Genomic DNA, 26,590 nt, shown 5'->3' with positions numbered 1-26,590 from the left:
CAAACGGAAACAGGCGGACGAAATGCATCGATCCGTTAGAGTTGCCCTTATTATTATTTTTTGAGGTAAAGAGTTGCCCTTAATTACCCGTCTTAGAAAGAAAAAGGGCCTGATTGTCCTATGCAGATCCAGCATGAGCCCGGCTACCAGGCCCATCACCCGCGTTCCCGACAGGCCCTATTTCTAGGGGAGAGAACGAAAAAAAACGGTCTCTCTAGCAGTTGCCCTATTTCCTCCCGGATCTCTTCCCCGGTCGCCGGACGCCGCCTTCCCGCCGCCGCCGTCGCTGCAGTTTCACAGGTTCGTTCCCTTCCCCCGATTTCTTTCTCAGATCGAGCAGCAGAGAGATAGCGTTACCTTGGGGGGCGGGCGGTGGATCAACGGGGCTGGGGCGGGGAAATGGATGCCGACGTGTTGTTGGACGCTGTCGACGGAGCTCGATCCGCGGAGACCCGGCGCTTGACCGGGGCGGCGAGGTGCGGAGGGAACGGCGGCGCTCGGGGCAGGACGGGATCAGGGGAGGGGGAGGAGCTGTGGCAGTGGCGTCTTCAGCAAGAGAGATGCCGATGTGTGTGTGCGCGCGCCTGCCGCTGATGCTACATGTGACGCGATTTTAGCCCCGTGTTGTTGTGCTACACGTACAAGAGTTTCTGATGCAGATGCTTATAGGTTTGCTTCAGATGCTTATAGGTTTGCTTCATGTGAATTTTGTTGAGAGAGAGAGAGAGAGAGAGAGAGAGAGAGAGGGCATCCAGGGCCTATCCACCTCAACTAAGGGCATCTCCAGCCGCGCCCCCAACAGGCCCCCCCAGGCCACTTTTTCGGCGCCGGCGCCGAAAAAACGGCCCAGTCGCGCCCCCAGGACGCCGAAAATCGCCGGTTCGGACCTTTTTTCCGTCCGGCGGTCACAGGCCGAACCCCGCGCGCTGGGGAGCAGTTGGGGGCTCCGGCGCTAGGGAAAAGCACGTCTGGCCCACACCGACTGGGTCCGTGCTTTCTTTCAAATATGTTGCATACAAACCATTGCTGTAGGTGTATGGATTAGTTCCCGAGTCTAAATCAAATGCTCTGCTTGCGTAAAAACTATGCTTGGCAAATCTCCGACTTGTGATTTGTAACTAGTCCATCCAGTCCCTAGCCCTTGTCACTGGAGTAGTTAACAGATGATAAAAATCAAGTTTGTGGCTTCTAACTTAGAAATTATGACTGTTATAAATTTACCAGTCTGTAAAGTTGTCGGGGGACTAATCCACGAACACCTATGGGACCGGCGGACCGAGTCCCTTTCGGTTGGCGGGGGCGGAGGTCGTGCAAAGAGCGGATCGAGGCGAAGCACACGAGCGGTTTACCCAGGTTCGGGCCGCACGGATGCGTAAAACCCTACTCCTGCTTTGTGGTTTGTATTGAGTTCTTGCTCGGGAGCGCGGAGTGCTACAGTACACACCAGCGGCTAACGAGACCGAGCGTGAGTGTTCTCTGAACTAGCTAACCCCCCCTACGTTGTGCACGGGCCTCCTTTTATATGCTCAAGGGGTCACCGACAGGTGGCAACGGAGACGAAGGGTAAAAATGGAAAGGTGCTGCGGTAGGTACAGCTACTTGCTACAGTGTATCATACCTAACCCTGACGGCAGGGGACAAGGGCATTAAATGCTCGTCTGTGTCGCCTAAACAGTGCAAAAGGGACCGTCAGGGATGCCACCGCTCGCCACGATGGCAATCTTGTCAGCGCCGCTCGCCACTGCGCACCGCTGGCTGCACAGCCTCCCGCCACGCACGCCTGGAAGGGTCCCAGAGCGACACGTTGATGGATGTGCTGGAGCGCGGGCACAAAGTGGTGGCTTGCCGCGGCAAGCGCCTTGCCGCGGTCGTTGTCTTGTCGCGTCAGGGAGCTTGTCGCTCACCGGGCCTTGCCGGGACGCGAGGCGCGTCGCGGCAAGTTCCTTGAGATGCCTTGGGTGGCCTTCCCGACAAGCTCCTCTTACCGGGGTCTAGTCTCCTTAAGCGCCTTGCCTTGGTTGGCCTTCCCGGCAAGCTCCTCTTGCCGGGGTCTTGTGGTGTCTTGGTTGGATGCTTTGTTCTTGAATGACTCCAAAGGAACCACGGAGGACCTTGGCGGTCACCCGGCAAGCCTTGCCGCGGGATGCTGCGACTGCCCGTGCACAAGTTCGGGATACTAGGGTACCCCTACTCTAGTACACCGACAGGAGCCCCCGGGCCTGGGCCATACACGGTGCCGAGCGCTGTTGGGCCAGGCCCAAAACAGGGCACGGGCACGCGCGGCCTAGGTTACGTCGTATCTCTCTCCGTATCCACCGCGCCCTCCCCGAACGGCACGCGTTGAATGCGGCATCGTGGGAGAGATCGTGGGTGGTTTCTTTATTCGGAAATGCGGAACGTCCGCCCCCTCCCTCTTTATAAGAAGGGGAAACAGGGGTAGTTCGCCCATTCGCCGGTTGCTGCTTCCAATCTCAGAAATCTCCGCCGCTCCCTCGCCTTCCCAAAGCTGAGAGAGAGAGAGAGCAGCGCTCCGCCCCCCATCGCCACCAGCACCACCAACGCCGTCGACCTCCTCCACCACTTCCGCCATGGCTTCAAAAGCCGACAAGGGGAAGGTCGTGAAGTCGACCGAGGCGCAGCGGCTTGCGGCGCTGCGGAAGGAGCGGGTTGTCTTCCCCCCAAGCTTGCCGCGAAGGAGCTGAGGGAGAACTACTACCTCTTCTGGTCGACGGAGACGCGAGCGCATCCGCGCACGAAGGTACTCCCCGCCGCCGCTTGGAAGAAGGCCCCAAACGGATACCCTTTCTTCGCATTGTTCTTTTACTGCGGGCTCTGTCCGCCTTTCTCTGAATTCTTCTGCGACATCATGAATACCTACGGATTCCACCTCCTTGACTTCACCCCCAATGCCGTTCTGACCATGGCAGTTTTCGCACATCTCTGCAAAAACTTTGTCGGAGTGCACCCCAGTGTAGCCCTCTTCTGCCATTTCTTCATACCCCGAGTAGAGAGAGGGGAGCCATTATCCGGCGGAATCGCCTGGATCTCGAGGGCCGGCAAGAAAGAAACCTATCTGGAGGGAGAGTTCCGCGGCAAGTGGGAGGAGTGGAGAGCAGATTGGTGCTGGATTGACGAGGAGAACCCGCAGCCATTCACCGTCCGGCGCCAAACCCCAGTAGCACGCGGCAGCGATTGGAGTGACGTGGCCCCGGAAGACGACAGGCTGAAGATTGCCGTCACCAGGATCCTACGCCTCAGGCTTGCCGGGCTTACTGTAGGCGCTGTTGGCGCAGACTTTTTTCGCCGCCGCATCGCCCCCCTGCAGGAACGAGGAGACCTGCCTGGGAGTTCAAGAATGCGGCAGATATCATGAGGTTGCGGCCGGGCCTCAATTTCAACTTCACGGTTCTGGAGCTCAACGCGATGCTCCAGGAGCTCTTCAAGTATGACCCCCAACATCCCGAGGTGTTCAGGTTGCCGGGGGGTGTCGTTTCGCTGTGCAACAACTCCTCGCTCGATCGCATCCGTGCAATGATGACGATGTGCGACTCGCATGGAATTGTGCCAACTTGGCAGGAGCCTGCGGACGACGTCGTGCAGCAGTTCTTCGATGACTTGATGGAAGTGCCGATCCGCTCCGACGAGAAGGACAGCCTCACCCGCGACACCACCGATGCAGAGATGGCGCTCATTGCCACTAGGCTGGAAGAGGCAGCGGCAGCCGCAGCCGCGGGCGATTTTGGATTCACCGTGAAGGAGGCAGATGCAGCAGAAGCGGCAAGCCGTGCCGAGCGAGGGGAGCCCGCCGGCAAGAAGGAGCTTGCCGGGCGTGATGCCGAGCTGAGCGAGCCCGCCAAGGACACGAGCGGCTCGCTGGAAATCAACTTCTCTTCCTCCTCATCTTCGGGCAGCTCGCCGCAAGCAGAACCTTCATCCCCACCAAGAAGGCGTCTCCGCAAGGCCGGTGATGTAGCGGAGCGGCAAGCGGGTCAATAGTCGCCGCGCCGCGTGACACGCTCCACCGCGGCAAACACCGTTGCCGCGGGAGCGCCTCATGCTGCGACGGCAACTGGAGCGGGATCTAGCCAGACCACCGCTTCAGTTCCTGCCGCTGCTCACGCCGCGCCAGCAGCTGGAGCGGGGTCGTCTCAGACCACCGCCACTGCTCCCGCCAAGCGGCCAAGGGAATCTTCTCCTCCGCCTCCTTGCGCCGGGCGCGCGTTGGACTTCGACTTCTCCGCGTTCAGCTCCGACGAGGAAGAAGAAGAAGAGCAAGCTTCTCTTGCTGTACTTGTAGTTCTTCAATTCTTGCTGTTTTTCTTGCATCTCATTTGCTTGACTCTGAACTTGTTCCTCTTTAGGACTCTGGCCCAGAGAGCGGCGAAGAGATCTAAGGTCCCGGTGATCGTCATCGAGGACGAGCCCACTGCGACAGCAGGTGGCGCGCCCGAGACAACCTTGCCGGACCCGGCGACTTTTCTCCAGAGCAGCCCCCAGCGTAAGTGTATGATTTACTTTCCGCTGCGAGGCGCGCATGGGTACTTGTCTTTGCTGATATCTGCTTGTTGATTTGTGTAGGAGCCGAGCAGCCCCACCGGGAGCCAAGGGAGAGTCCTCCGGCGAGGGAGGGCTTTCCGATAAGGGAGAAGTCTCCGACAAGGGAGGGTTCTCCGGCAAGGGACAGCGCCAGCGGCCCTCCGATGGCGGAGAACCTGACTGCAGAAACTGGCACAGGTAATCCTTTTGCTGCAAAACTTCCCTTGGGTCCTTCTTCTCTTGATCTTCCTGGGTTTTTGCTGGATTTTGCTTGACTCTTCTCCCCTTGCCGGCTGTCAGACCCATTTGCTACGGAGCAGATGGAGACTGAGGTCACCGCCGAAGAAGTAGCCGGCGCTGGCGATCCCACCGGCGCCGAGGCCGCCAAGGTTGTCGCCACAGCAACTGGCGAGGGGTCTGGCAATCGTACTGACGGCCCAGAGGCCGCAGGAGCGCTAGGCGCTACACCGACCGCCGACCCGTCCGCCGAAGCTGCAGCGCCAAGCTCCGAGGAGCCCCAGCCGGGCGTCTACTTGAAGGCCGGCGATGACGTATTCATCAACCTTCCCTGGGCATCGAGCTCCAGGGCGCCGGTCGAGGTAGAGATCTTCGACGGGGAGGTGCTTGCTTCCGCTGGGCTGACGCTGGTTGACGCGCCGAGCAGCAGCAGCAACGAGCCCGAGGAAGAGCGGCTGCTGTGGAAGTTGTTGTCGCTCTACCGTGCGCGGCAAGCCAAGCTGGAATCCCGCGAGGCGCTTGTCGCGAAGGCGGGAGCAGACATCGAGAAGCGCGCGGAAGAGCTCAGGGGTTTCCATCGGGAAGCCCTCTGGTCCCTGGCGGAGGAGCGGGAGCAGCTCGCCGAAGCGCAGAAGGCCTTCCTCCTCGAGAAGGCTGAAGTCGAAGAGCAACAACGGCTTGCCGCTGTGAACCTATCCGCGGAGGAGGGCGAGCTGGCGCAACAGAAGGTCAATCTTGACGCTCACGAGGAGGAGCTTGCCGCGCGCGAGGAAAAACTCGACGGAGCCCTTAAGCAAGCAGAGGATGCTGCCGCCGCCGCCGAGGCCGCCAAGGAGTTGGAGACGAAGGTGGCGCAGCTGGAGGCCGCTCTCGCCGAGAAGAGCAAAGAGCTCAGCGCCGCCAAGGACTCCAACACGGGTCTTGAGTTGAAGCTGACCGCTTTGACCAAGACATTGGACATCGCCAAGAAGCAGGAGGCGGCCTTGAGGGAGGAGATCAAGGTCGACAAGGCGCTGCTAGAGAGTGTTGCCACCACCCAAAATGCCTTCAGGGAGACTATAGAGCACTGGACGGAGAGTCTTGTGAACGCTGCCACAGACATTGACAGGGAGCTGGCGCAGCTGGGGATGGAGGATCTCGGGTATCCCTCCGACGAGAACCTCCAACCCAGCGCCAAGCTTGTCTTGTTCTTCAAGGGCGTGGCGACGGCCCTCCAGCGACTCCGGGAGAGGATCCCAAAGCAGCTGGCCGACGAGTCGCGCAAGATCTGCGCGGGAGCTCTTCAGAAAGTGTTGGTGAAGGTGGCCTTCCGCAATCCGGGCCTCAACTTCACCAACATCCTCAAGACCTTGCCGCCGGATGCTGATCTGGAGGCGCTCAAGACCCTTGTCGCACCCATTGTGGACAAGGTGAGCGGGATCAAGAGGATCGAAGGCGACCGCGTAGATTAGGCCGCCCATTTCTTCTTTTCTTGTCGCTGTTTGTCATGTTATGAAAACAATCTGTTAGAGCTGCGACAAGCTATCTTTGTAATATAACTCTATTCTGGGCAATGATTGCAATGTTATTCCCTTTACTTGATTCCTCCCTTTGTATGTTTTTGCCCTACGCTTTTAGGGAACTTGCTGGTGCAGGCACCTGAGCCGCGAGCGCTGTGTGCGGAACGTCAGCAGCCTGCTAGCGGTGCCACTACCGGCAAGAAACCTTGTCGCAACTAGTTGCAGCTCACTTAAGTTGTTGAGCGGACTCGAAACAAAATAAGGGCGCAACTAGCTGCGAGTTGGTTCCTTCGTGCACAGGTTTTCCATACAAAGTGCGGTCGTTCAAGGGAGATAACTTAAAATTTTTAAAAATCTGATTGCTCAAACTTTGGCAACTTAGCTTTTCTGTTGTTTGCTTCCCGGTAAGGCGAAATTTTCTTGAACGACGCCTGGTCCATACCATTATCTTCTCCTTTCCTCCCCGGCAAACTTGTGGGCGAAGGAACCTTCCTTTCCTTGAGAAAAAAGAAAGAAGAGAAAATAAAGATATGGAGCCTTACGGCTCGTTATTGCTTACCGTGGAGTAGGTGCTGCACAAAGTGTCAGATCATATATGCCAAAAAATAGAGAGCATGAAATTGACAAAATGTGCGGAGCACATGAGCTTTACTTATGCACGGGGTCTGCGCCCGGCTTTGTACAAAGGATTACATGCAACAGCGGCAAGACTTGTACAAAAGGTGGTTGCCGGAACAGGTTCCGGCAACCGCGCCTTACGGGTAAAACTTACGAAGATGCTCAATGTTCCAGGAGTTGCTCACCGGAATGCCATCTTCGGTCTCAAGGCGGACAGCGCCAGGCCTAGTGACTCGTTTCACCCGGTAAGGGCCTTCCCACTTCGGCGTCAACTTGTTGGAATTCTTGGCGGACTGAACACGCCGAAGAACAAGGTCGCCTTCCTCGAGACTTCTGGCGTTAACTTTGCGGCTATGGTAGCGGCGCAAAGCTTGCTGGTAGCGAGCAGCTCGCACAGCAGCCTGAAGACGGTCTTCCTCAAGGAGCAGCGCGTCATCTTGTCGCAGCTGCTCTTGCTCAAGCTCATCATAAGCGAGCACTCGAGGTGACCCGTATACGAGTTCCGTGGGGATAACTGCCTCTGCTCCATAGACTAGAGCGAAAGGTGTCTGTCCAGTGGCTCGATTTGGCGTCGTCCTGATCGACCAAAGAACCACCGGCAGCTCCTCGATCCAGTTTCTTCCGCACTTGTGCAGCCTGTCGAAAGTCCTGGTCTTGAGCCCGCGCAGCACTTCAGCATTTGCCCTCTCCGCTTGACCGTTGCTTCTCGGGTGAGCAACAGAAGCGAAGCAGACCTTGGCGCCAAGATCTTGGACGTACTGCATGAAGGTGCGGCTCGTGAATTGCGTACCGTTGTCGGTGATTATCCTGTTAGGGATCCCGAAGCGGCAAACAATCGACCTGAAGAACTTGACTGCTGACTGTGCTGTCACCTTCCTCACTGGTTCCACTTCTGGCCACTTTGTGAACTTGTCGATTGCGACGTACAAGTACTCAAAGCCCCCGACTGCTCGGGGAAAGGGGCCGAGGATGTCGAGCCCCCAGACCGAAAATGGCCAGGATAAAGGGATCGTCTGGAGAGCTTGAGCTGGTTGGTGTATCTGCTTGGAATGGAACTGGCACGCTTCACACTTGGTTACTTGTGCAGTTGCATCCTGGAGGGCCGTCGGCCAAAAGAAACCTTGCCGGAATGCTTTGCCGATAAGTGCTCTTGCACCAATGTGGTGACCACATATGCCTTCATGTATCTCTGCCAACAGCTTTTGTCCGTCTTCCCGGTGAATACACTTCAATTTCACACCATTGAGTCTTCTTCTGTACAGTGTCTTGTCGACAAACTGGTACATACTTGACTGCCGGGCTACTCTTTCCACTTCTTCTTGCTCTTCGGGAAGTTCTCCTGTCTGAAAGAAACGGACAATCTGCTGTGCCCATGCTGGAGCTTGTGGCTCGACAACAAGGACTAAAGGCAAATTTGCTGCTGCGGGAACATCCGCTTCCACGACGAAAACCTGTGGCTCTGCCGGAGCTTGACGTTCCCCGGCAATTTTGCCAGAGCAAAACTTGTCGGGAGCTTCTGCTTCGATGGAACAAACCCTAGGGTTTGCCGGAGCAGATTGCTCCTCAGTGCAAGGCAAATCTGTTGCTGCGGGAACGTCCGCTTCTACGGCGAGAACCTGCGGCTCTGCCGGAGCTTGACGTTCCCCGGCAAGCTTGCCGGAGCAAAACTTGCCGGGAGCTTCTGCTTCAACGGAACAAACCCTAGGGCTTGCCAGAGCAGATTGCTCCTCAGCGCTCTTGGCGTTGATCTTGGGGACCTTCTTGGCGGCGGCTTCGAGAAGCTCTGCCGGAAAATAGTCACCAGAAATCAATTTCCTCTTCTTGCTCTGTCCAGTTGATGGCGTCACGGACGGTTGAATCAGCTTGAGCACAAAGATCCCTGGTTCCACAGGTAACTTAAGTGCAGCGCACTTTGACAGGCCATCGGCAATGGCGTTCTGAGCTCTTGGGACATGCTCCATCTGTAGGCCGTCAAAGTGCTCTTCTAGCTTTCTCACTTTGTCGACGTAGGCTTCCATCAACGGACTCTGATAACTCTTGTTCACTTGGCGGACGACAAGCTGTGAGTCACCCCTGACAATGAGCTTCTTGATCCCAAGGTCTGCCGCGATCCTGAGACCGGCAAGCAAGCCTTCATACTCTGCAGTATTGTTTGTTGCTTGCTCCTTGGGAAAGTGCATCTGGACTATGTATTTGAGGTGCTCTCCGGTGGGTGCGACAAGCAGCACGCCAGCGCCGGCGCCTTGCAGCGAAAAGGCACCATCAAAGTACATCAGCCACTCTTTGCTTGCTTCCTTGACGGGGATGCTCGTTTCTGGAATTTCTTCATCTGGTGTTGGCGTCCATTCTGCTATAAATTCTGCCAATGCTCTGCAGTACTCTCAAACTTGAGGCCAAAGCTTGACAGTTTCAGTGCCCACTCAACAATCCTGCCTGTCGCTTCTGGATTCTGTAGTATCCTCTTCAGCGGAAAGCGAGTGACAACTGTGATCTCATGTGCTTGGAAGTAATGGCGCAGCTTTCTCGAGGCCATGAGAAGGCCGAAAAGCAATTTCTGCACGCCAGAGTACCTTGACCTAGCCCCCTGCAGAAGGGAACTGACAAAGTAAACTGGGCGCTGCACCATTTTCTTCTGTATCTCCTCGTGCATCTGCGCAGATCCATCTTTGTCGGGACCAGAGCTTGCCGGGGAAGCCCCTTGCTTGTCGCTGGATGCGCTTGCCGTGGTTGCTGGCTCGTCATCTGCCTCCCTCTCTGCTACTAACGCAGCACTAACCACTTGATTGGTTGCCGCTATATACAGCAGCAACTTCTCTTGTGGCTTAGGTGCGACAAGTATTGGAGGGGAGGACAGGTATCTCTTCAAGTCTTGCAGCGCAGCCTCCGCTTCCGGAGTCCATTTCATTGGACCTGCCTTTTTCAATAATTTGAAAAATGGCAGGGCGCGCTCAGCAGACCTAGAGATAAACCTGCTGAGAGCAGCCACGCAACCGGCAAGTCTTTGTACATCCTTGACGCGCTTTGGTGCTTCAATCTGCTCAATGGCCTTGATCTTGTCGGGATTGGCTTCAATTCCCCGCTGAGACACGAAGAACCCGAGAAGCTTGCCGGAGGGGACTCCAAACACACACTTCTCGGGGTTGAGCTTGAGGCTGATCTTGCGCAGATTTGCAAAGGTCTCGTCTAAATCTTGGATCAGAGTTGCCTTGTCCTTGCTCTTGACCACTATGTCATCCATATAGGCTTCCACATTTCTGTGTATTTGTGGCTCAAGAGCGACATGGACTACTCTTGCAAATGTTGAACCAGCATTTTTTAATCCGAAAGGCATCCGTATGAAACAGTACGTGCCACATGGAGTAATAAATGCGGTCTTCTCCTCATCCTCTTCTGCCATGAAGATCTGATGGTATCCTGAATATGCGTCAAGAAATGAAAGCAAATCACATCCGGCTGTGGAGTCAACAATCTGGTCAATGCGCGGCAAAGGAAATGGGTCTTTGGGACAAGCTTTGTTAACATTGGTAAAATCGATACAAAGTCTCCATTTCCCGTTCGCCTTGCGCACGACTACAGGATTGGCCAACCACGTAGGATGGAGCACTCCTCTGACAAGGCCTGCTGCTTCCAACTTCTTGATCTCTTCTGCAATGAATTCTTGGCGCTCGACTGCTTGCTTCCTGATCTTCTGCTTGACGGGCCGCGCATGAGGACAAACGGCAAGGTGGTGCTCAATTACTTTCCTAGGAACACCGGGGATGTCAGACGGTTGCCACGCAAATACGTCGACATTCGCCCGCAGGAAAGCAATGAGCGCGCTTTCCTATTTAGGGTCAAGAGTGGCACTGATGGTGAAGGTACCACCAGTGTCGTCCTCCTTGGCGGACACCTTCTTCGTCTCTGGCGGAGCTACCATTGTCTTCTTACACTTGCCGGTGGAGCTCGATGGTGCGTCCTCGACGGCAGCAGCACTCCGAAGAGGTGTGCTTGCCGGAGTGGGCATCAGAACTCTTGCCGGACTTGGTCTTCTTCTTCCCCCCGGGAGCTTCAGCGGTAAGTGACTTGTGATCTGTTGCGGCTGCCGCTTCCCGGTAGATCTTGTCGGCGCAGATAAGAGCATCCTTCTTGTCGCCGGGGACAGAGATGACGCTTATCGGGCCTGGCATCTTCAGCATGTTGTATGCGTAGTGAGAGGCTGCCATGAACTTGGCGAGTGCTGGACGGCCGAGTATCCCATTGTAAGGCAATGGAATATCGGCAACGTCAAAAGTGACCCTCTCAGTCCTGAAGTTCAGCTTGCTGCCAAATGTTACTGGCAACGTGACCTTCCCCTTCGGCTTGCTCCTTCCCGGGTTGATTCCTTGGAATGTGCCGGTCTCTTCGAGCTCGCTGTCAGGGATCTGGAGTTTCTGGAGTACCGTGGAGGAGATCAGGTTCAAGCCGGCCCCGCCGTCAACTAGCATCTTAGTGACCTTGAGGTTGCGGATAGTTGGTGAAACCAACATCGGCAAGCACCCGACCGCAGTTGTGCGATCAGGGTGGTCCTCAATATCAAAGATGATAGGCGTGCTAGACCATTTTAGAAGCTTGCGTGACTCAACGGGTGGCTCCGCCGCATTGACTTCCCGCACCCACTATTTGAGTTGGCGGTGTGAAGTATGCAGAGAAGCACCGCCATCAACGCACAAGACCTCTGTGGCTTTCTGGAACTCCTGCTCACTGGTCTCGACATCATCCATGTCTTCATCGTCGTCGTCGTCTTCATCCTTGTCGCGGCCGCGGGGAGGTCTGTCTCCTTGCCGCTGCTTGGCCTTGCCGCGGCGTCCTCCCCGGCCGGCGCGCTTCTTGCCGGATTCTCCATCGTCACCTTAGGCCCTCTCCTTGTCGCGTCGCTCATACTCAGCCTTTTGTTGCTGGACAAGCTGCTCAACCTTCTTGCAACTCTGGAGGTCATGGCCCTTGGTGCGGTGGATCTTGCAGTATTGCTTGTCGGTGCCGTCCTGCTTGTCGGCGACTGCCACAGCCTGGCAGTTGGTGCATGCGGCAATCTCCTTGCCGGAGCTACCAACTTTGGCTTTCTTGGCGCCACCTTCGTTGCCGGACTGCTCAATGACTAGCACATCTTTGCCTTTCTTCTTCCTGTTCCGCCGCTGGTTTTTCTTTGCCGGGGCAGCATCCTCGCTGTCAGATTCTCCTGCTCCTGTATTCTCTCCGGGGAGTTTCCTCCCTTCCTCAGCATGTGCACACTTGTCGGCCAGGGCATACAGCTCACTGACGTCTCTGATCTTTCACATCGCCATCTCCTCCCGCATCCTGCGGTTACACACGTTCTGATGGAACGCGCTGATGACCGCGGCAGGGTGGACACCTGGGATGTTGTGCTATACACGGCTGAACCTCTGAATGTACTTGCACAGGGGCTCTCCTTCCTTCTGGGCGAGCAGATGAAGGTCACTCTCTTGGCCATGAGGTTTGTGGCCGCCTGTAAAGGCGCCGACAAACTGATGGCATAGGTCTGCCCAGGAGGATATGGAGTTGTCCGGCAAGTGCATGAGCCAGGACCTGACGTTGGGCTTGAGCACCAGCGGGAATTAGTTGGCAAGGATCTTGTCGTCCCGTCCCCCGGCAGCATGCACCGCGATGGTGTAGATGCTGAGGAACTCCGATGGATGCGACTTGCCGTCGTACTTCTCTGGTACGTCTGGCTTGAAATTCTTCATGCTGGGCCACTGGACTTGCCGCAGCTCACGAGTGAACGCAGGGCAACCTACCGCGTACGGCAAGTCGCCTGGTTCCCCTGGCGCATGCATGTCGACAGAGGGCCCAGCGCGCTGGTCTGATTGACGTCGCGCTTCTCTTCGGCGCTTGATGCGGGTACGAGCGTCTTCTTGCTGTCGTTCATGAAGAACTTGGCGCTGATCGCGACGAGCTCGTGGATCTGATGACGCGGTAGAGTCGCTGTCGAGGTGGATCCGGCGAGTCGGCGATCTTGGCCTTCAGGGAGGAGAATGCACAGTGGTTGCACCCCCACCGGTCTTGTCGCCACCGGCTCGTGCCTGGCTAGCTTGCCGCGGCTGCGACGTGCTCGGCTGCTGTTGAGTGTCGCCGTTGGCAAAGCCGATGAGACTCTGAATGGTGGCCCTCCAGTCGTCGATCTTGTCCGCCGTTGGAGGGTAGTCCAGGAACAGTTGAGCTCGCGCTAAAGCTTCTGCTGCAGTGGCGGGTGGCGGTGGCGAACGGTGCGAGGAGTGGGATATGCTCGGACTTCTAACTATGTTAGAAGGAGCAGTGTCCCGTCCAGGCGACCGTGCCTCGTTCGTGCCAACATGTTGGCGTGCATGCTGGTCTTGAGCACTCCGGGATCCGCCAGCTCGATCTTGGTCCAGCAAACGCATGGTACTGTGAGTACCATGACGCTGCCGGTCCCGCACCTCCTGAGATGGGCGCGGTGCATGTACGAACACCGAGGTCTTGGAGTGTGCCCGGTCGTTGTGGGAGCCGGCTACGCCGCCGATGGGCAGCGCAGCCTTGTCCTTGGACCTGGCAGCACCATGAATTCCCTCGTCGACGCCCGTTCTTCCGCCGGCGTCTGCCCCATTAGCCGTTTGCTCCGGCGGTGGTGGGTAAGACGCGGACGGAGCAGCCGCCTCCGAAGCCTTCTTCTTCGGCGGCATGTTGATGAAGGTAATGGAGATCTAGCTCGCGCGAACGCCGGATCTGGTTCACACAACCTCGACGCCCCCTACCTGGCGCGCCAAAGATGTCGGGGAACTAATCCACGAACACCTATGGGACCGGCGGACCGAGTCCCTTTCGGTTGGCGGGGGCGGAGGTCGTGCAAAGAGCGGATCGAGGCGAAGCACACGAGCGGTTTACCCAGGTTCGGGCCGCACGGATGCGTAAAACCCTACTCATGCTTTGTGGTTTGTATTGAGTTCTTGCTCGGGAACGCGGAGTGCTACAGTACACACCAGCGGCTAACGAGACCGAGCGTGAGTGTTCTCTGAACTAGCTAACCCCCCTACATTGCGCACGGGCCTCCTTTTATATGCTCAAGGGGTCACCGACAGGTGGCAACGAAGACGAAGGGTAAAAATGGAAAGGTTCTGCGGTAGGTACAGCTACCTGCTACAGTGTATCATACCTAACCCTGACGGCAGGGGACAAGGGCATTAAATGCCCGTCTGTGTCGCCTAAACAGTGCAAAAGGGACCGTCAGGGACGCCATCACTCGCCACGATGGCAATCTTGTCAGCGCCGCTCGCCACTGCGCACCGCTGGCTGCACAGCCTCCCGCCACGCACGCCTGGAAGGGTCCCAGAGCGACACGTTGGTGGATGTGCTGGAGCGCGGGCACAGAGTGGTGGCTTGCCACGGCAAGCGCCTTGCCGCGGTCGTTGTCTTGTCGCGTCCGGGAGCTTGTCGCTCACCGGGCCTTGCCGGGACGCGAGGCGCGTCGCGGCAAGTTCCTTGAGATGCCTTGGGTGGCCTTCCCAGCAAGCTCCTCTTGCCGGGGTCTAGTCTCCTTAAGCGCCTTGCCTTGGTTGGCCTTTCCGGCAAGCTCCTCTTGCCGGGGTCTTGTGGTGTCTTGGTTGGATACTTTGTTCTTGAATAGTTCCAAAGAAACCACGGAGGACCTTGGCTGTCACCCGGCAAGCCTTGCCGTGGGATGCTGCGACCCCGGCAAGCCTTGCCGTGGGATGCTGCGACTGCTCGTGCACAAGTTCGGGATATTAGGGTACCCCTACTCTAGTACACCGACAAAAGTAAATCTGAATGTAAAATCTTACTCCGATTCCAAGCGAGACCGTTGGCATTTTGTCAAAATACGACAAAATTTTCAAATTCAGTATTGTTGGGGCCTTCTCACAAGGAGAAGACACCCTTTAAAAATTAGGGTATGCTGCTTAATGTGGCGTGCACACGGTATTCTTTAGTAAAAGGCGAAAGAATAGTTCGCTTTGTGCTCACCACGCAGCTGCGTGCCTTTCACTGTCAGCACCCCCACACTCTTATGTAGCCGAGCTCCCTGCTCTCTCCCCGTTCCCAGGCGAGGTGGGACTAAACGAAGGCCGCTTGGTGGCCGGCCCATTGAGCGACATTCTTTAGATGGTGCGGGTGTGTACTAGGCAGGCCTAGGAGGCTAGGGATACGTCCCAGTGGATGCCAGAGGCCCACAGTGTGGCTTCGCTGGCGGAGTGAGGTGGACCGGCCCACGTGCACGCATCCACTGCTCGTTCTTTTTCGGTCGCAGCAGTCTACTACTCGGAGGGTTTTCCCCTTTTCTTCCAGTTTTGTGTTTAGGGTTTGTTCTTTATCTTTTTCAGATTTGTTTTGTTTTAATGGTTTTTGCCACATGAGTTCAAATATATAAAAAGTTTTGAAATCAAAAGTTTGATTTAAGAGATATGAATGATTTTAAGTTAGCAAAGGGGAAATAAATGAATGGATTAGTTTGGGAGAGAGAAGAGGGAGAATGGGTAGCACATGCATGTAAGACAATGTGTCATCTGACCAAAAGACGACATTGATGGGACCCATATATCCTGTTTGCAGGTTGTATAGCTATGTATATCCGAAACAGAATGCTTATCTTTTTATACTGTACAGTGTTGTACTAATCTTCTGATCGCAACGAGGGGCTCTAGATCTGCCGGTACAAGCCGGAACCACTCAATTTTCCATTTTGGGGAGGTCCCCTACTGCCCAGGAGGCCCGGTCGCTCGGAGCGCACATGTACTTTTTCTCTATCTAATTTATTCTCTGGCTGTTTTCCTTTTGATAAACCAGTGCAGACTTTAGTTACTTTAGCTAGTTCAGGCCTCATAATTTATTGATCCACTCTTGGAAGTTGGAATGTGGAATTTTATTGATTCGGTCAGACTTTAGGCCTTTTTTGGTTTGGAGGAATTTCACAGGAATTCTACAGGATAGGATTCTTATAGGATTTTTTCCTTTAAAACCCTTTGGTTTATAGGAATAGATTCCTATTCCTATATAGGATTGGTTCCTATCCTCCACATTTCATAGAAAAACAAAAATGAGCCTAGACTTAATGGAAAAATTCCTTTGGTGTCAACCAAATGACATCTCGTTTCCTATTCCTACTCATATGATTTGAGATACATGCCATCTCATTTCCTACAAAATTCCTATTCCTACGATAATCATATCCTATGAACCAATTTATCATGGCTTTACGAATCAGCGAGCATTCTGCCAACCTGCACGACGGGCATTTAGCCACAGATAGTGAGGACGGAGGACACCGGATTTGAAGGAGGACGCACAAGTTGTCACAGATGTTGTCGTCTCCTTGCCAATCTCCAGGAAGGCCCGCCCCATAGTGGTGTGTGCTAGACGCTCCTCCGGGTGTCGTGCCTCTCCGGCGAAGTCGATCGGTGAGAATGTGCTCACTGGTCAGGGAAGAGGCGAGATTCTTCCAATGCCGTGCAACATGCCTTGTGTAGATTGTGTGGCGCTTTGGCGGGAGGAAGGCAGGGGTGCGGCGGAGCTGCGAGACGGTGCTGCTGAATACAGTGGTCGCCGCTACAACGGCGAACTGGTTGATAGCGACCTCCATTGCGAGCAGGAATACAGATGCGATCGGGGTGGGGTTGATGAATCTAGGGTTTTTGGTAATGCAGGAGTGTATCAGGAAAGACCATTATATTTTGTTTTCCTCCAATATTTCATTTGAGAGTATCCCATTGGCCGGACACTAAAACAGAAGGAAACATACTAACGATACGGCATTGGACCTTTGACACCCAAATTCTAAGGCAGCTGGATATATATTAGCTGGATATATATATAGGGTTAGTTGTGTATATGGCATTAACGATGCAACATTGTTAGCAAGGCATGCAATAAGTGTGTTTTTTTTGGCGGGGAATGCAGTAAGTGTGTTTTTTTAGCATCAATGCAATAAGTGTGTTGATCAAGTCGTTCAAGAAGCGTTTTATAGGGAAAATACGAAGGAGAACATGGGTTCCAACGCACCCTATATGCAAAAAAAGTAATTCAAAAAATTACAAATCTTTTTTGGTATCAAACATGATCAAGTATTGTAGTCGTATAAAAATATTCGTCAGAAAATGACTTCCGTTGCATCCTGGGTCGAAGATTTGGTAAAAAAATACAAAAGTACTATACACGCTATATTGTCGTCATAAAATCGTCGTTTTTGCCCTGAAGTCAATATGAATCATTTCTTGTCCAAACTTTTTATATGAGTACAATACCTAATCATCTTTGATTCCAAACACGATTAGGAATTTTTTGAACTTTTTTTGAATTACTAATTTTTTTGCGCATATAGGGTGCGCGGGTACCTTAGAGCACCAAGTTCCCGTCCCACTTTATAGCCTCCATTTTATCATGCAAGTATGCGGTGCAAACTCATGTGACCATTATATTTCCGTGTTTTGTCTCCTCTTACAGGAAGAGAAGAGAAGTTAATGAAAAAACTTCGTGCGATGAGTATAGTTTAATGTCAATCACATGAGCACGAGAGACCCCTTCATTTGAGAGTGTCCCATTGGCTGGACACTAAAACAGAAGGAAACATACTAACGATACGGCATTGGACCTTTGACAGCCAAATTCTAAGGCAGCTGGATATATATATATATATATATATATATATATATATATATATATATATATATATATATATATATATATATATATATATAGGGTTAGTTGTGTATATGGCATTAACGATGCAACATTGTTAGCAAGGCATGCAATAAGTGTGTTGTTTTTTTTCTAGTGAGGAATGCAATAAGTGTGTTGATCAAGTCATTCAAGAAGCGTTTTATAGGGAAAATATGAAGGAGAACCTAGGTTCCAGCGCACCATATATGCAAAAAAATAGTAATTCAAAAAAAGTTCAAAAAACTCCAAATCTTTTTTGGTATCAAATATGATCATAGGAATAGAAAAGTCATAGGAAATAGGATGATATGTAACGCAAATTCTATGAGTAGAAATAGGAAGAGAGATGCCCTTTGATTCATATCATAGGATTTTTTCCATTGAGTTAAGGATAATGTTTATTTTTCTATGAAATGTGGAGGATAGGAATAATTCCTCCATAGGAATAGGATTCCATTCCTACAAAACAAAGGGTTCTAAAGAATTTTTTCCTCTAAACCAAAGGAGGCCTTCCAGGAAGAGAAGAAAAGTTAATGAAAAAACTTCGTGCGATGAGTAGTTTAATGTCAGGTTCCATATGCAAGGTGCACCTATGAACAGAGGAACCCATAGACTTGAATAACTGCACAGCAAATGACTATCGGATCCCTAAGACATTTCCATATTATAATTTTAGTTTATATACCTGATAATATATTCTGAGATGAGTCGTCATGGTCGATTCCTTGCAAGAAGTGCTTGGCTGGTCACTCGTTCTTTTTTACAGTTATTAATCTTCCCGAGCGATTTGTTTCTAATATGTTGCATACAAGCCATTGCTATAGTTTTACATATTAGTTCCTGAGTCTGAAGGAAATGTTCTGGTTGCAGAAAAATTATGCTTGGCAGGCAGTATAGGTGGGCTACACATATAGCTTTCGTTTGATAAGCATGTGACAAGTGTTGAGCAAGTCATCCAAGAACCGTTTGGTCTTCTGTTCTATCATGTGAAAAAAAAGTAGAGAAAAAGAAGGCAAAAACTTCATGAAATGAGTAGTTGGATGTCAATCGCATGAAGAATATGAAGGACTTCATTGATGTCCATTGTATAAATACTCTCATTCAGGCCTTATTCAAGGTTTGTGCTTCGCAATGTCAAATTATTCCGCATAGTAGTATGGAACATTGGAGGAAAACAAAGGACAGATGAGCACTACTCACCATAAGGAAAGAGATTTTCTACATATGCAACCTAGGCAGCACTTCAACTCTTCAGACATACGATGCCATATATTACATACACTCCCTATGGCAGCAGACTACCATAGATTACCTCTTCATAGGGGGCAATTCAATTTTTTAGGTAAATGATGCAATTTTGAGATGATATATGAATTAATATATGTATATATCGTATTTACTAGCATCGAAATCGATCATAGACCCATTTTCATGTGTCTCAATGTCTCGTCCTTATTATCATGTAAATATGCATTGCAAACTTCTTTCAAACCCCGTGTATATTGGTTGTCGACATCATCATCAATCGGGGTCATGAGGCCGGCACGCTTGGAGATTTCACAATCAAATGGTCATGGGATGGCCATGAGTTTCGGCCATGACCGTGGATCATCATGGAGATCGCCTTCTGTGTTTGCGAAGGAGCTGCTGGCTACTTCCCCTTATCGACGTCGGCAGAGTTGCGCTGGATTGGGATGTTGGGAGTTCTCCATCCTTTTCCACCGAGCTCTGCTTATGTGCAGCTGTGCAGAGGGAACCGCAACTGTTTGTATGCAGGCTGAATATGCACGTTGCATGTGTTCCTAGCAGCCAATACACCAGATTATATAAGAAAATAAAATATCGAAATTTCCAATGGATGAAAATTCATTTAGAAACGTGTGTTTCAATTTCCAGTAAGAGATATCGCAACATCACAAATACTCTATTTTTGTTGCCTTGTACCTTGAGAAAAGTTAAATGGATTACACTGCTATATATATAACTCATACTATTTTTGATGGTCCGCCATATTCTAACAGACTTAACAAACCTATAACGGCATCGCACAAGCTCATTGTATACAAGGCCCCCTGCGAGTTTCTCCCATGACGCTAGGCATCCAGGAAACTCTTCAAGTTCTGCTTCTGCAGTGGAAGAATAATAATTGTACAAAACTGTTGTCTAATTGTGGAGTGAAGGTCCATGTAGAAATGGCTCGTAGTAGTATAGTAATTGCTCAACTTTTGTTTTCTTCCAATATTTCAGAGTATTCCCTAGACTGAAAGTAATATGAAAGAAAAGGTATCTAGACTCATGAACACTGGACCTTTATCATCCTAATTCCTAAAGCAGATGAGCAGCTGTGTGACTACATATATAGCCTTTGACATCCAAGCATGCGATAAGTGTTGGCCAAGTCATCCGGGAACTGTTGTAGCATCTTCCATTATGTGAGTAGACACTGAAAGCATGTGACCGTTCTTTGTTTATGTTGTAGTTCTTCTTACAAAACAAATGAACAGAAAAGAGGTGAAAACATCATGAAATAAGTAGTTGGATCCCAATTGTGTGAAGGGTGAGAGGTTCATGAATGTTCATTGTATAAATACTCTCACTCAGGCCCTGTTCAAGACTTGTGTTTCAAAAATGTGTAATCAATCTACCGAATAGTATAAAACATTGGAGGAAACCAAAAGATGAGCATAATTCATAATTGGTGTTACTTGTCACGTTCTCATGTTTGCATTCATACCATCCTAGGAAAAGAGGTTTTATTGGAGAGTCACAATTGTAGCCATATATCTTTTTTCTTTCTAGAATACACATAGCATGTGTATCAATGTATTAGACAATAAAGAAGAAAATAGTACAAGAAACCCACCTACATTGTCCTGCCTCGGCAAGACAATCAATCACCGGTTACTATGCACCCGCTACTCACTAACGATCCACCTAGACATCGCCAAGAAGTAGCCATATCTATGTTTCCTTTGAACAAGCCGGCTTGGGAGATCTAATTCTCCTTTCTTTTTTCCTCCAATTGGGTGAGCGGACTGCTAGTATCTCTACTCCTAAGGCCTTGTACAATGCTAGGGAGGTGGTTAGAAAAATAAACCAGATTTTTCTGAAGCACCAGTGCCTATTTCTATAGGAGAGATGCCTAGTTAAGCGTCTATCCCGTATAAATAAGCACCGGTGCTTAATTAAAGACTGATTTATTTCTCTAAGCACCTCCCCTAAACACCTTGCATTGTACAAGGCCTAAGGGACGACTTGGTAGTCTCCGCTCCGTCCGTTTTTTTTTCATCTCAACCTCCCACCTTCGTCTGGTATTTTTCGTCACTCCTCCCACCACCGAAGAAACAATGAAACCATGCTCCCTCTCACGTAACGAGAAGAAAACCAGACAAAAAGGCTCCCACTTGCACAAAATGAAAAAAAAACAGGCGAAAAGGCCCCCTCGCTCGTAACGAAGAAAAATCAGGCGAATGAGGCCCCCTCGAACGCCCGTGCACAGCCGCCCTCTTCCCCCCCCCCCCCCCCACGCAGAGCCTCCCTCTCCCCCGCCGGTGACGCCCTCCACTCACCTTTTTTTCTTAAAGTGGGAAGGCCCCAGATCGATTGAGCAAGTCAGCGGGGCGGCGGCCAGATCCGGCATGACCACATCTGGTTGAGATGGGCCGTGCCGAGAGAGGTAGATCGAGGGGGCAGGCACCGTGTGCGTCTTCTCTCTTAGGACGCCACTCCGACCTGATCTAGTGAGGAGGCAGCCTCCGTGTGCGGCAACGAGGACGGCAGCCTTCTGCACGAGAGGTCAATCTGACCATGCCTCCATGATGACATCAGGATGCCCACCGCCGACGGCGCTGCGTCACTACCAAAGGGGCACCCTGCCGCGGCCGGGGACCCGCTGTCGTCGAAACATGCCATCTCGCCGCCACGTATGTTGCATGCTGTTGTGCTGCAAGTCCTTGGGGTTGGGTGCGACAACTTGGGACTCGGAGACGATCTTTTGTGGTAGGGCGTCGCCGACGGCTGCGGCACCTGCATAGACAGTCTCGCCGGGAACGAAGCGATGCTCCCCTGATTTGGAGTTGTAGCAGGTAGGGTTGCAGACACAAAGTGGAGATATGCAACTCCCAGTCATAATAGTCTTTATCATGCCTGGGCTCGTTGTTTGGGGATGGACGTGTCAATCTGATCGTGTCTCCTCCATGCCAAATGGATCCTCAGTTCGGAGGCGCGCGGCGTCGACGATGACAGCCTTTCTATCGACGGCGATACAAGGGCAACATTAGCTCATTACGCTGTTGATACCACCACCATGCGTGGGGTATATGCATGGTGGGACAAGTATGTATACCATGCAAAGTACTTAATCTGTTTGATTCCTTTTTTGGTGAGCTTTTTATTCAGATAATCTGTTTGCCCGATGCCTTCACTCCAGCTAATCTGTTTGTCTAACATTATGCTTTTTGATTCAGTGCGATCACTAATGGGGAGAACATAAAACACTTTAGGTAATATGTTTCACTGACATTTAGCTTTTTGATTGAGGGCACTGTGATTCTCTAGCTACATGTATCATGTACATGATGCCTTTCCATGAATCTTCTGTTCATTATATAACCTCTCAGGCCCTTACAAAAAAGAAGTTCTGTTAACTTGATCTCTTTCTGGTGATTCTTATAGGGTCACCAACCACACATGTATACACCATGTTTCTGCACTATAATTTGATGTTTTATTTACATGTGGCACATAAGAGTTCAAAGTTCACTCCAAGAAAGAATTGCTTTGCATGTACATTTGCTCAGAGACTGATGTGCTGAACTTTCGACAATTCCAATTGGTCGCTGACATAACCTTTCCTCTTTTCGTTGGTATTTCCAAAAGAGATACTTATGTCACCTTTTGTTTATATATATTCAACGTGAGGAATTTCATGCTTTTGGAGTGGAGCTATCAAATATATATTATGAGTTTCTAAAAACATCCATTATGAGGTAAAATCATTATATACATATTGTTTTATGTATGTGTGAGCCAAATCTACCGCAGCCTTCTGAAAGTTTTGGAAGGGCCAGCTTATTGCATGATCACTAAGAAATTATTGCATAGTTCATCATTTTCATGTTTGTGTAAACAAGAATTTTTGGTTATTTGGCCTCACAAAAGTTCTTTCTTGAGCAGGAGTTGAACAGAGCTTCACCTGCCCCGGCCGATTCTGAGAAAACTAACCAGTACATAACATGAACAAAGATAGTGATGAGAAAGGGTGGAGCTGAGTATGCCACACGTGGATATGATGGTTTCCCCTATGTTCTTTTTGACAATCCACTTCATCACTGATTCAACTGTGTACGGATGAGCTAACAAGCCCATATTATGTCTTCCCTCTTTCTTTGTAAGTGAATGATTTCAGATTGTTGGGCATTATTCAACCGCTATACTTGTGAAAGAAAATGTGCTAAACTATAGTACTCTATAACATGAAAAATTTCGCTGATTTAGTACAACTTTAGTACAAAGTTGTACTAAATCGCCGACTCTTATTTTGGGACGGAGGAGTAGTAAATTACTTTGGTTTTTCTTTGTTGGTCTGATAATAGTTAAGTTTAAAAATATGTGCCATCTTGTATTTCTCTAATAGGGTAGAGCCAAAAGGTGGCACAAGTGTGTGGCCCTAGTTTTCTTTTATCGTTTTACATCAAATCAACGGAAATACATCAGCACATTTATGGGTTGCTACTACAAATAATGGATTAATTAATGGGATCTTCTTAGCGACCCTTCATGCACCCCCTCGCCAGAACCACCGAAACATTCCCAAGTCACTCTTCTCGCTTTTTGCAGCCCATGGTGCACCATCCTATCTCCGTGTGCTGCACAGTTATATGTAGTCTTATATCCTGCACATATGTTGCAAGTGTTTCTCTCTACTTTGTGCTCCAGATTTGTTCTCCCTGCAATATGGAAGATTAATGTATATTCTTCTAAAGTTATAGTACATTCATGGTCTGTATATCTATTTGTATGTTGCAAACCTAAGTCAGGCAGGCAGCAACTGATTTCTTCTTTTCTATCTTTATATTCTTCAAAGAAATAAAATTTCTCATCTTGCACCTAAGATAAACCTACAATCTAGAGCACAAGGAAACTATAGATCACTTTTTCTATAGCTTCTGCGAACTTAAGTTATGGCTTTCAAATGTATTTAAACATCATGTATTTATATGGTTGTCTACCTTTCCAAAAGAGTTGACATTCTATTTGGTTTAATTCAGGATCAATTGAGCTATCAAACATAACTTAAGACGCATAAATAGAAGTGTATGCACATGTAGTGTATAATTGGTGAGATTAGGGGAATGTACTGACAAGTGACAAACATATTTCCTTGTGTTTTGTCCTCGATGCTGCTTCCTTAGCTCACACAGTAGTTCTCTTACTACGTTCCGTACTCAACTTGATTGGTAGGCTTCAGGTAATTCGTGTCCGTGTGGTAAGAATTGAAATCATGCGCTGCTCTTTTACCACTTTCTTGATGAAAATAGCATCAAAGGACATGTGCTGCTACGAATTACATTAGATCACGGACTATGTGCTACTTTATTAATTGAAGTCTCTTTGTTCAGTTAGTTCTCTGAAACAGAAGCACTTCTTGTCCCGGTGTATATGTTTCTTGGCAACATTTGGTGTAATACTAATTTTCCAGAGATTGTTGTAAGAAATAACTATATTTAGTATCTTATCTCATCAGTGGGCTAATTCTACAAAATAACTAATAAGGAAATTTCTTAGCAGTACTGTATATGTTTGGAGCAATGAGGTAATTTTATCCCATGTTAGTTTCTTTCTCTTGCCTTCCCTAATTTCGTCTTCCCTTCCAATTTTTGAGGTTCCAAAGTTTGGCCTCAGCTAGCTTGACTCGTTGACATTTCCTGTTAGGAGTTCAACTTTGGTTTGGAGGCATTGAGCTTTGCCAGTAACTAGCTTTGTTACTTGGTATACTTCTGTCAGCATTCAGGTAAACAACTATCTACCACGTTGTTTAATCTGGGGTTTACCCGGTGCCAAGGTGTACTACTATATTGCTAGATTTAACTTTAATCTATGTGTTGCTCTGTATGTATCTCGGCTTAAATGGTTCATCATACTAGGATTTAATGTAGTGATATTTCTTCTGTTGCTTCTTGGTGAATACAAATTACATTGCGTTTCCATGGAAGCAGGAGCCATGTAGTTGTGTAGCGGGTCGCGGGAGAGGCAGCCGGCGAGCGCGGGCTGGACGGGAAGGTGATGCCTGCGATGGCGACCATGCTGGCGGGCAGGGCAGGATCAACAGTGGCCATCATGGTGTTTCCGAGGGAGAGCGAGGCATCCACCATTACACAACCGAAGAAGACGAAGCCTGTGTCGAGGTTGGCCACCATGACCGGCGTGATAGCTGGCGGACCTAAAGGCCGGTGACAGGTCCGTCGCTGCCGCACTGTCTCTGAATGTGGAAGGAGAGCGGTGGCGCCGGGAAGACCTCGACGCCTGCTGCCGCGACCACGACCATGACCATTGCGTTGGTAAGAAAGCTACTAACTATATACATATCCCCAGGTTCAGAAGCATTAGATCTAGAAAAAATTTGAACATGAGTTGTACTTCGTGTGCAACCAGGTACATATAGCTATTACAACTGTACTTAATTACCAAGCCTGCGATATTGAGAAGCACATTGAGAGATTTTCCTAGAAACCACATGCCGTGATAAACACATATGAACTGAAGAGAGGTGCCTACTTGATCTTCATGAGATCTTTCACTCTAAAAAAGGGATATCTTGGATTTTATTCATTGCATTGGGTATCTAGAGTCTTGTACTAACACCAGGTTCATGGCGTTGTAAAAAAAAATCTTGATTCAAGATAAATGGAACCTTTCCTATATAAGGTTGCATTGATGATGCTATTATTGCTGAAATAAGAGGCGCGTTACAAGTCTAAGGAATTGTTAAGCTTTGTGTACCTTGTAATAGTGGCACACATGGATGCGTGAAGTTGAGTGATACTAATATTATTTAATCAGAGACGATATATATCAAGTCATAAGTTCTTGAGTGGCGAGCGATTTGGCTGGTTAAGGAGACATGAAGATTGACGAGCTGGAAAAAAGTGAAAGAGAGTTTGTATTTGTTGTTCTATGATGAATACCGGATGCCACCATGCTTAACTTGTATTTTTGAATTTAAAAGAATAATTTGATCAATATGTCCATATTTTTTCATGACAACGCATGGGTATTCGTCTTCTGCCCGTAGCAACGCACGGAGCCTCACGAGTCCCGCTCCTACCCCGCAAAAACCTAACCGTGCCGCCAGCCGCCCCTCCCCGCTCCTTCCCCGCTTCGCCGCCGCCGGAGGGTACACCGGCGAAGCCCGCGTGGTCCCCAGGGAAGGTGGCGGCGGGGCGTCCTCGTTGTTCTCACGCAGATCTCGCGGCGGCCGGTGGCGATCTCACGGCGGCCCGTGGCGCGCGGCGGTGTTCCGCCGGTGGCTGGCGCCTGCTGCCTGTGGGGCGGCGTCCCTCACGGCGGCAGAGCTGCCCCTGAACGGCGATTGGTGGTGGCCACGTGGCGGCGCGCGGGTGGGCCGGATCTGGGCTTCCGGTCTGCGTCATCGTCATGGCAGCGCTTGCCGTTTCCCTCGGCCATGAGGCGTGGTCCGGGACGGGCCGAGCGCCGGTGGTGCTAGCCAGGACGCACGCTGGCAGCGCCCTACTTCATCTCACGTCGTCTCGCTGGCCAATGGTGGTGGTCATCTTCTTCGTCAGAGATGGTCGGCCAGAGGCTTGGTGATCGGATCTCGAGATCCATCATCTAGTCCCGGCTGCGAGTTGGGGAGACATGGTTGCTGGTGAAAACCGAGCCGTTGGCAGGCGATGGCGGCGTTCTACGCCGTTACCTTGATGGAGGCATCATCGTGTAACTACTGTCGACCCACTCGTGCTGCTCTGGGGTAAACCCTAGGATCTGGTGTTTCAGATCGGATGATGGCGGCACTGCGGTGT

At 50.7% G+C, this 26,590-nt stretch overlaps 1 protein-coding gene and 1 non-coding gene across 2 annotated transcripts in view; one reads left to right on the top strand and one right to left on the bottom strand.

Moving 5' to 3' along the window:
* The first annotated feature begins 222 nt into the window (after window positions 1-222).
* The window catches only part of LOC123106344 (protein transport protein Sec61 subunit beta), a 39,445-nt gene continuing 13,077 nt past the window's right edge, over window positions 223-26,590 (top strand). Inside the window, exon 1 of the mRNA XM_044528542.1 lies at window positions 223-300. The gene's annotated coding sequence lies outside the window, so the exon portion shown is untranslated. The remainder of the gene's footprint in view (window positions 301-26,590) is intronic.
* LOC123109120 (U5 spliceosomal RNA) lies at window positions 14,751-14,870 on the bottom strand. The gene has a single exon (XR_006452415.1). It is a non-coding gene; the product is annotated as a U5 spliceosomal RNA (small nuclear RNA).

The sequence above is a fragment of the Triticum aestivum genome, chromosome 5A (assembly GCF_018294505.1).
Source record: "Triticum aestivum cultivar Chinese Spring chromosome 5A, IWGSC CS RefSeq v2.1, whole genome shotgun sequence".
NCBI lineage: Eukaryota > Viridiplantae > Streptophyta > Magnoliopsida > Poales > Poaceae > Triticum > Triticum aestivum.
Note: the sequence above shows the minus strand (reverse complement) of the source record. Positions and strands in the feature narration are given on the sequence as shown.